The sequence below is a fragment of the Talpa europaea genome (assembly GCF_964194135.1).
Source record: "Talpa europaea genome assembly, chromosome: 6".
Taxonomy (NCBI): Eukaryota; Metazoa; Chordata; class Mammalia; order Eulipotyphla; family Talpidae; genus Talpa; species Talpa europaea.
The window spans coordinates 71,206,357-71,216,237 of NC_140072.1; positions in this window are offsets into that span (position 1 = coordinate 71,206,357).

Sequence of the window (9,881 nt, forward strand, 5' to 3'; positions counted from 1 at the left end):
TGGAGTCACACAGCATGGAGACATTCCAGTCACAATGTAGCAAAATCTGATGTTGAAGTGCTATAAATTGCTACAAACCAAGTCATTGGACAGCTTGTTGTAACTCTCCCAAGCGACCCTCTAGGTCCTCATGCAGATGAACCTGCTGCTGCCAAAGCTGCTTGGAATCCTTGCACCATTGTGTTACATATTTGTGGGTTTGGACCGCTTAGTGTAAGGCCTGTCCAGCTCATAATCTGTAGCAGTGGAGTATTAGGAACATAGGTCCAATAAAAAGATTCTGCATCAGGCCTCCCCTGGTGGCACAGGCAGTTGAGCACTGCGCTGTGAAGCTGTCCGCAGCCTCTGAAGCACCAGTTCCATCCCGGCCAGCCAGTGAGAGTCCCACATAGCACAGCAGACCTCTCCTGCTGCACCCGCTGCTCCCCTCAGCAGTGTATTTTGTCAGTCTGCCTGTTCTGCTCTCCCCTTTGGCTCTGGTGAATCCTCTCACCCTCCAGCACATCTGGCCTGTACCCAGGTTCTTGTATAAATAAATAAATAAATCTTTAAAAAAAAAAGATTCTGCATCAATTACCTCCACGATGGCCATTATGGCAAACAAAATCACAGAATTTCGAGGTTTCTCCATACGGGCCACCAGACTCTCAGCTTGCTGCACCAGGTTTTTCAGCTGTCCCTATGTCAGAGCATCTGCCTTCTTGGTATTTAAAGTGGGGTTGGTCACTGCTTTCAGGCTGAAGCTGTTCATCTCTTGAGTCGGAGGCTTGAAGTCAAATCTCCCCCTCTTGGCCACAACGAGACTTAATCATTTTTGAAGGTAATCACCACTCTCTGGCTTTCAGACCTGGAGAAACACACAAGCAAACCCTCTTTCCCATGTGAACACCTCTCCCTTTTCCCACTGATTTGTCATCTCATCTTTCCACCAAATGGGCCAGCTTACTACAGCCGTTTCTGAATGCAAGTGCTTTCAGCTGCACCATTTTTCCAAATTGAAAAATTTTAGAGTAATAAGTGCTTGAGCACTCAGTGTAGCAGGGGAATATTTCCCCCATTTTTGTTTTTTAAGGGCAGATCCAAGGATGTAGTCTTAGGAAACAGTTTTTTTCCAGGGCTTCAGTGTATGCTAGAGAATAACAGTCTGTCACCAGTATTCTCCATGAAGGTCCAGTATGACAGTCCTTTATTACTGGAAATTAGTTAGGCCATGCCAAAAAAGCATCAGGAGGCATTAGCCAAAACAAAACAGTAAATATATCAAATTACAGGGAAAAAGAAGCAAAAAGAAAAATCTTAAACTAGTTTAATTTATTTAAAAACAAGTTTTCTCTACCTCGATCCCAATTTTATATAACAGTACAACAAAATATTTGCTAAATTTACTTTCAGACCAATTAACCTATTTTTGCATAAGATCACAAGATCTTTTGCTGGCTTTGTTGGAATTTCCATATGGTATCAGAGTGAACTCTTGAAATCCGGTCCATGCAGGCTTCAGGAACATAATTGGTCTTGCCAAACTCCACCGGGGCTTTCCTCTTCTCGAGGGTACCAGGACTTTTTCTTTTCCGGTTGTTCAGTCTTGCCCATGAAGGCAGTTTCCTCATCTTCCTTGGAGGTCTCTGGAATGCTATGAACAAAGCAGCAGTTTCTCCTCTTCTTGGTTCAGCTCTATGCCAACTCCCTGGAAGAATTCCACTCAAAGCCACACAATGAAACTCATTCCCAATTTACTAGTGTAAGCAGACAAAAATCCCTATGGAAGTTATGCAAAAATAGACACTGACATTAGTAAAAAACTACTACCTCTATTTTTATGGTACATTGGTATCAAGGTGAGAGAAACAAATATGAGTTAGCTCTGCCGGGAAAAATAATACAACATTACTGCAGATCCTGGTCAGTCAAAACAAGAAGACTTTGTTGAATCAGAGCAAAATGCAAAAACATTTCCAGTATTATGTCAAATAAGACTTAGTAAAAATCAGGTATATCTCCAACAGTCTATGCAGTCCTTTGTAGAAAATTTTTACTGTCAAAAGTTGTATCAATTTGAATCAATTGAGGCCTTTTCTCCTTATTTTTTGCAGAAACAATTTCTGCAGACATCAAACCATTGAAGTACACAATATTGCAAGGCAACAATCACCATTGACAATTTACATACATATCAGGTACTGAAAGATTTTGTTTTAGAAACCATTTTTAACATTTCTGTACATGCCAAAGTTTTACCATTTTTCCAAGTGACAATGCTTCCCTTCTAGTGTAACTTTTCTAGGTATACCAAATAAGACAAATTTATCTAATGCCTTTCCCAGGAGGAAAGGAAGAAACTTTGTGGAGTGTTTCTGGAGCTCTACTGAGGTTCCACAAAATTTCCTTCCATTGACCAAATGACAGTCTACCAAATTTTACTTCAATGTAGATTTTGGGGAAGTTTTGTCATTAATATGAGAAAACAGCAACAACAACCATATTTAATCTCTATGAAAGTTCCAATATTGACAAATCATAACCTTTAATTTTCATCTCAAAAACCTTAGTAATTCTTCAGACACTTAAAAGACATTATGCACCCAACATCATTAACCCAGACAAGAGCCAGGATTATACCCAATGCTAGTTTATAAGTACATGTTTTGAAACAATGCACCAGACCACAACTCAGTTACTATTAACCAAAAATTATTTCAGCTGATGTGTTCACAAAACACTAAGGTAACTAAAAAATTTTTGTAACAAATCATTTGAGTATACAAAATTTCTTTTTCTAAAATTCCTATCTCAGATCTTCAACACTTTCCTTAGCTTTGTTACTTTTAACTCTTTCTTTTGCTTTCTTAAAATTTCTTTTTTAGATCTTCAACATTTGCTTTAACAATTTTTACTTTACTTTTAAGACCATTAAAATATCTATTTTTAATACATGTTTTTCTTTTTTTAATTTTTAATTTTTGTTTTTTTCTTCCCCTCACCCCCTCAGGTTGAGTCCCCATAGAATTTCCTTCCCCAAGGTACCCATGCACCATCACCACAGTCTCCTGTTCTCCTCCCTTCCTCTCTCTGATCCCTCTTAATACACATTTTTCTTTGCAAACACACATCTCACTTGACATCGATTTAGGATTGTCACATCTTTTGTTTGCAGTAAGACATTATAATACTCTTATACTATCATCTCTTTGGACTAGATGACTTAAATGTAAACACACCAGGTAACATGACATTAGAATTTTTAGCTTTTTCACAATAGGCACAAAAAGTAAACCTGAAAGTTTAGTTGTAGCTTTAGTTTCTGTTAGGACTGGAATTCCATTTTTCAGGGCTGTTAATGAAACAATGGCACATACCAAGGTTTTTCTAGGCTGGCTAATAATCAACAAGCATTAGGCAGATTAATAAAAACAAAAAAATCAGAGCAACATATAGATACTATGTACATTTTTCATATACATGTGACTCAGTAGGAAAGAAAAAATACCTTTTATACCAGAAGTTTCTTTTGAAGTAAACACATTTAAAAAGAGTAAATTATTAATATTTAACATTAAAAATTTAAGGCATATACGCTTTGAATTATATCATAAGATTTGAACTAGTTATTGTTTATCAAAAATCTTGGATCACAATCTCCAGATTTGTTTCTATGAGAATTTATATATGTGCTGTTTATAATTAGTCCTCCGGAGGTAATAATAATAAAAAAAGATAGTTATAAACAGACACAAACAGACACAGAGAGTTCTTGATATTCATTTAAAACTTTGGCCATGCGTATAAATTTTAAGAGATAGTTATTTTATCAATATTTGTGAAGACACTGAGAAACCTGTTATTGATTTAATATCAGTTCTATAACAACTCTTTTAGATCAACCATATTTTAAATTTGTATTTTTAAGAGTAACTCTGGCTTTAAAGAAGCTGTGCACAGGAGCCTCCCTGGTGGCACAGGCAGTTGAGCACAGCGCTGTGAAGCTGTCCACAGCCTCTGCAATGCTGGTTCGATCCCCACCAACCTCAGAGCAACCCACATGGTGAGCAGACCTCTCCTGTCTCGCCCACTGCTCCCCTCAGCAGTGTATTTCTTCAGTCTGCCTGTTCTGTTCCCCGCTATCTCTGGTGAATCCTCTCACCCTCCCGTGCATCTGGCCTGTACCCTAGTTCTTTCATAAATAAAATAAATCTTTAAAAAAAAAAAAGAAGCTGTGCACAGAGAATTTACATTAGTTTTTTAAGACCAGAAAAAAAAATTCTTTTAAAATTGTAAAAGAGCCTTCATAAAACATCTCAAACAACCTAGTTTTTGAGATGCCTTAGATTGTCATTTAAGTTTGATATTCTCATTTACCAAGTTTTTCCAACACACTTGTATATTAAGAAGTTTTTTAGTGAGATAGAGGCTAAAATCTTTACATAGAATAAGTGTCTAATCTTAATTATTACTAAAGACCTAGGACTTGAGACCACAATGGTTAAGGCAGTTTTTACTAACTTTTTTAGATAAGAAAATATTTTTGAGTTTATATTTTTAAGAAATGATCCTTCCTTTAATTTGTTAGTGTTTTATCTCACTGAGAACAAGATATTTTTAAGACAAAAAAGAACACTGTTATCTGAGGACAGGAGAAGAGGTAGATTTTTATAGTCTGCCCATTTTTAGGCTTTTATCAAAATCTCAGGGTTAGAATTTAGCTCAAAAAGGTTGTATTTTCACTTTATATTTTTACCAGGTTAATTAGTTTTAACAAGAAACTCAACCTTTTACAGGCCCAATAAGTAAATTTAAAAGCTTTTACTCTACCAATAAGCATTTTGTAGGAGACACAGGGAAATAGAATTTTTTACCTATAGAACAGGCCAGAACAGTATTTCAAGGTGGACAAAAGGAGAGTCCAGTCCCCCACAGCAGGAAGGCAGTAAAGACCTTTCAGTGATCCCAACACTGGAGAAAAAGTCCAGGTAGCTGCTTGCTGAGACCAGGGGCAGCCCCCACCTGCCCGCTGCAGTGGGTTGATACTATTTTAATAAAAACCTTTTAATCTCATATAGTCATATTATAACCATTTCATATGACTTTAACAGTTGTGAATAAACTTTGAATACTATTTTTTTAAAAATATCTTTTTTATTTTTCTTAAAAAGAACAAATGGCAAAACTCCAGTGTCAGGAACGCTAGCCTTCTCCCCAAATAATTAATAGGAAAAGCTTGAAGATTTTCTCCCTCCATTTATAAGACTGTGTTACATTATCTCTTACTCGTTCCCAAGTTTCTATATCCAACAACTTGTCCTCTGGGAACCATGGGTTATATTTTTCTACTACTCTTAAATATTCTAGAATCTGGTTAAGGGATATTTTTGCCCCTTCATCAGAAAGCAGATGCTGCAAAAACTAAGCAAAAGGAGAAAGCCTTGAAGAAGATTGCCCCATCTGGAATTCCCCACCTCTACTCACATCCTTCTATAGAGTTGCGACTGCTGCCGTCACCTTGTCACGTTGGTGGGAGATTTCTCCTTCAGGTCCCTGTTCAGGCGCCACTTGTGAGCCTCAAGGGGGCTCTGTGACCTGGGACGCAATCGCAAAGGACACACCAGATGGGAGACTGCTGTCAGCAACAAGCAGTAATTCTTTATTTTTCTCAGCATTGTTATATAGGAAATGTGAACAAGGACACCTGCGTTTTATCATAAGTCAGAGAAAACAAAACCACCTTGCCTCGCACGCCATGTACGTGAGCCCAAGCACGCCGTGTATGTGAGCCCTTGGCCTTATCCAGTCGTGCCTGTCCTCATGAACATCTGCTGCACTAAGTTACGACCGAGGAGACTTCCAAGGAAGGCACAAGTACAGGGCATCCCTCCCAGGCAGTTTGCCGTCCTGGCACACATGAGTCTGTTCAGCGTTTCTGTCAACCCTTTTCTTTGCTGTCCTCAGGTCACCTCTTGATCATCCTTACACAACAAAAGGGAATTGTTATGTGATTGCTACCTAAACTTTTAGATCACTCCTAGAAGACACAAAAACACATTTGGTGTGGCTGCTCACCAATAAAAATTAATTTGCTATTTATTCATACTGACCCAGCTCACCATATCTTTCTTCAGCACAGCTCAGCACTGCAGACATATTATATCAGCTTGTTTTTCATGTGTAATGATTTGCATGCTTACTGTAGAAAGTAGAACGTGAAAGAATGAAAGCAGGGCTGGCTTTTTTACTGGGGAGAATAGATAATTTTCTGCATCATATGATTTAGTGCCACAAGAGAGCAGCTCACCCACAAAATGTGCCTTCTGATATTTGTCAGTACCAGGCTTACACCAGCAGGGGGACCTGGGGTGGTGGTCGCTTCCGCCCAAGAATGAGTCACTTCCGCCCAAAGCGGAGGCTGATGCAACAGTAACCGGATGTTGCAAATCCACGTAAAGCGCATGCGCAGGCTTTCCGAGATGTAGCCCCCCCCCTTGAAAAAAGAGAGTTCCTGCTTCCAGCCAAGAGAGTGCACGTGTCTTTTCATCCCCAGCCCCTCCGCCGTGTTCCTGAACCCCGTCGGCCTGCAGGCAGGACCGGCAAGTGGCGCCCGAACGTGGGGCACGAGTACGAGGGATCCTCTGAGGGACCGATCAATCAGTAAGGTAAGGATTAGATAAGTGATCGGCATCATGGGCAATACCATGTCCAAGGGCCAACTTGTTAGAGCCCTACAACTTCTGCTTAAACATTATGGAACTCCCATTAAGGTTCAGACCCTTCATGATCTAGTCTCAGTCCTCGCAAATACCAGCAAATGGTTCTTTCAGCAGGACACCGTCTCAGTAAGAAACTGGGAAAAGGTCAAAGCGGACTTCCTTCTTTACAGGGACCTTTACGGACCCCAAACTATCCCCCTCCCCCGTATTTTTTCTGAGTGGCAGCTAGTCCATGATGCCCTTAGTGATGGGGGAGCAGCTGCTTATGAACTAGTGGCTGAGGTATTGCACTCCGCAGATTAGTCCGAAAGCAAAAAGCCTGCCACATACTCGGCCGCAGCAATCTCAGCCACGGAAACCCCCCCTTCTCAATCCTCAAATCCGGGGAGAGATTCCTTTTCAGATGAGGGGAATGTGGAGGACAATACAGACTATCCACCTCCCTATGATAGACCACCCCCATCAACCAAAAATCGGCGGCATCCCTTCCCCACCACTCTCCCCTCTGCCCCTCCACTCAACTCCCATGGCTCTGACCCAGACCTTCCTGGGCTTATACAGTCCCTAACTTCTGTTCTTTCAAGATTTGTACCCTCCAACTCTGAAAATTCTCGGGAATCCCTTCTGGCCTGCCTGGTCTCAGTTGTTCAAAATGATCAGGGACAGCAGGGCCGGCAACATTGGGCACTGCCTTTCCAAGACCTCAAGCTCTTAAAAGAATCTATCAGAGACTATGGACTTCAGAGCCCTTTTGTTCACCAAATGTTAGACACCTTTGAAACCTTTATTATGACACCCAATGACTGGAAGGACACTTTCCGTGCGGTTTTGAGCCCGGGGGATTATCTTTTGTGGAAGGGTCAGTTTACAGAACTCTGACCAGTATGCTCAAACCAATATTCAAAGAGGTTTTCCCCAACAAACTAAAGAAATGTTAACCGGAGAGGGTCCCAATTTTAGTACTAATCAGCAACAATGTTTATATAATCCTGTTGTTTTTGCACAAGTAGCCTTGGCTGCAAAATCAGCTTGGGATCCAGGGGACAGCCTCACCAATCCCTTACAAAAATCCTCCAGGGCCCCTCAGAGCCATTTGCTGACTTTGTAGCTCGCCTTCTAACAGCAGCCTCTCGAATTATGGGTGAGGGCGAGCCTACCTCTATACTAGTCAAACAATTGGCATTTGAAAATGCTAACAAATGGTGCCAGGAGGCCATTCGCCCATGGAAGGATAAACAGGATATTTCTGGGTACATTCGCTTGTGTAAGGATATTGACGGGGCTACCGTTACAGGCACCATCATGGCGGCAGCTCTGCAGCCATCAGCCCAGCACCCCCCCTCCTTTGCAACATGATTCATTGGACAATAGTTAATAATCCCCCTTTCCTTTCCTTCTGCCGGTTTCCAGAAAGGGGGGTATTCTCCTGTCATTCTTGTCTACCAATTCCACCACTGGACTTCCTTCTATAGTGTCTTTCAATCTGTCGTTCAACAAACAATCCTCCCTCAATTGTACCTGTCACTTTTCCTCTTGTTGGTCAGAACCCTCAGCAATTCCTTTGTTGTCATGCATTTCCCTAAAGTCGTTATTATGCCTGTCAATGTGTCTGAGTATGCTTCTCAGGTAATCATCCGAAATCGACAAGCAGGTCCGGCATTGGTTGTTGGCGCCTTGATCTCCATCTTCTCAATGCTGGCAGCTGCGGCCGCGGTGGTTGGCGGCCTAGATCTATCCAACTTCGTACTCAATGCAGATACCAACAACCATCTCGCAGTCGGACTACTCCAGAGTCTCCAGCACCTTTCTCACACAAAATTCCATCAACAACCATCTTGCAGTCGGACTACTCCAGTTGAATCCACAAGTTTCCTTAATACAGGAAGAAATTGACTTATTGACTTTAACTGCTCATGTTCCTTGTATTCCTACCTATGCCTTCACGTGTGTTACACCTGCCATCCTTTTCAACTATTCCTTTCAAGTTCATACCCTTAATGCCTACCTGCGCGGCCCGTGGAACCAAACCTTTCTCAATTTTACTGCACAATTGGCTAATCAAATTCTAACCATTAACAACATCCGTGCTTCAGTACAAAATCCTTGGGGGAAGCAATATCACTCCTAGGTACAATCCTCTTCTGCTTGGAAATCATTTTCTACATCCTGTGGTGCCAGTGGAATAGACGTGGTGCCAGTGGAATAGACGAAAAATCTGCAAGTAGCTCTCCAAAACGTGCGCTTTTCTCCATTACAGTCCACTGAAAATCCCAGGGTGTGGATAAACATTGCCCTTGACCACCTGTAGGCCAATGACGGGTAAGATGGTGGTGTACCCGTAGCAACCTAAGACAGCTCCACTACCTTACCTAGGATCCTGGTAGTGGGTGGCTATGACGGGTAAGCACGTGAGTATGACTGCCATAACCTAAGACAGGCCCAGTGTGTGTCCCCCCATCAATAAAGTAAAAACGGGGGAGATGTCAGTACCAGGCTTACACCAGCAGGGGGACCTGGGGTGGTGGTCGCTTCCGCCCAAGGATGAGTCGCTTCCGCCCAAAGCGGAGGCTGATGCAACAGTAACCGGATGTTGCAAATCCACGTAAAGTGCATGCACAGGCTTTCCGAGATATAGCCCCTCCCCTCGAAAAAAGAGAGTTCCTGCTTCCAGCCAAGAGAGTGCACGTGTCTTTTCATCCCCAGCCCCTCCGCCGTGTTCCTGAACCCCGTCACCCTGCAGGCAGGACCGGCAGATATTCTTCTAAAATAATGTACAGGGGCCTCCCTGGTGGCACAAGGGGTTAAGCATTGCACTATGAAGCAATCCGCAGCCTCTGCAACATGAGTTTGATCCCTGGCCAGCCAGGGAGCAATCCGCATGGCGCAGCAGACCTCTCCTGTCTTTCCCACTACTCCCCCCAGCAGAGTATTTTGTCAGTCTGCCTGTTCTGTTCCCCACTCTGTCTCTGGTAAATCCTCTCACCCTTTACATCTCTGGCCTGTACCCCAGCTCTTGTATGCATAAATTAATAAATCTGTAAATGAAATAAAATAATGTACAGTCCTGCACATCTTGTACAAATGATAATAAACATAAATGATCAGACAGTTTAATAAAAAGAAGCAGAAGAATATGGTTACATTGGGCTGAACAATTTCGTAATTCTGACCATTTTTCTAGGA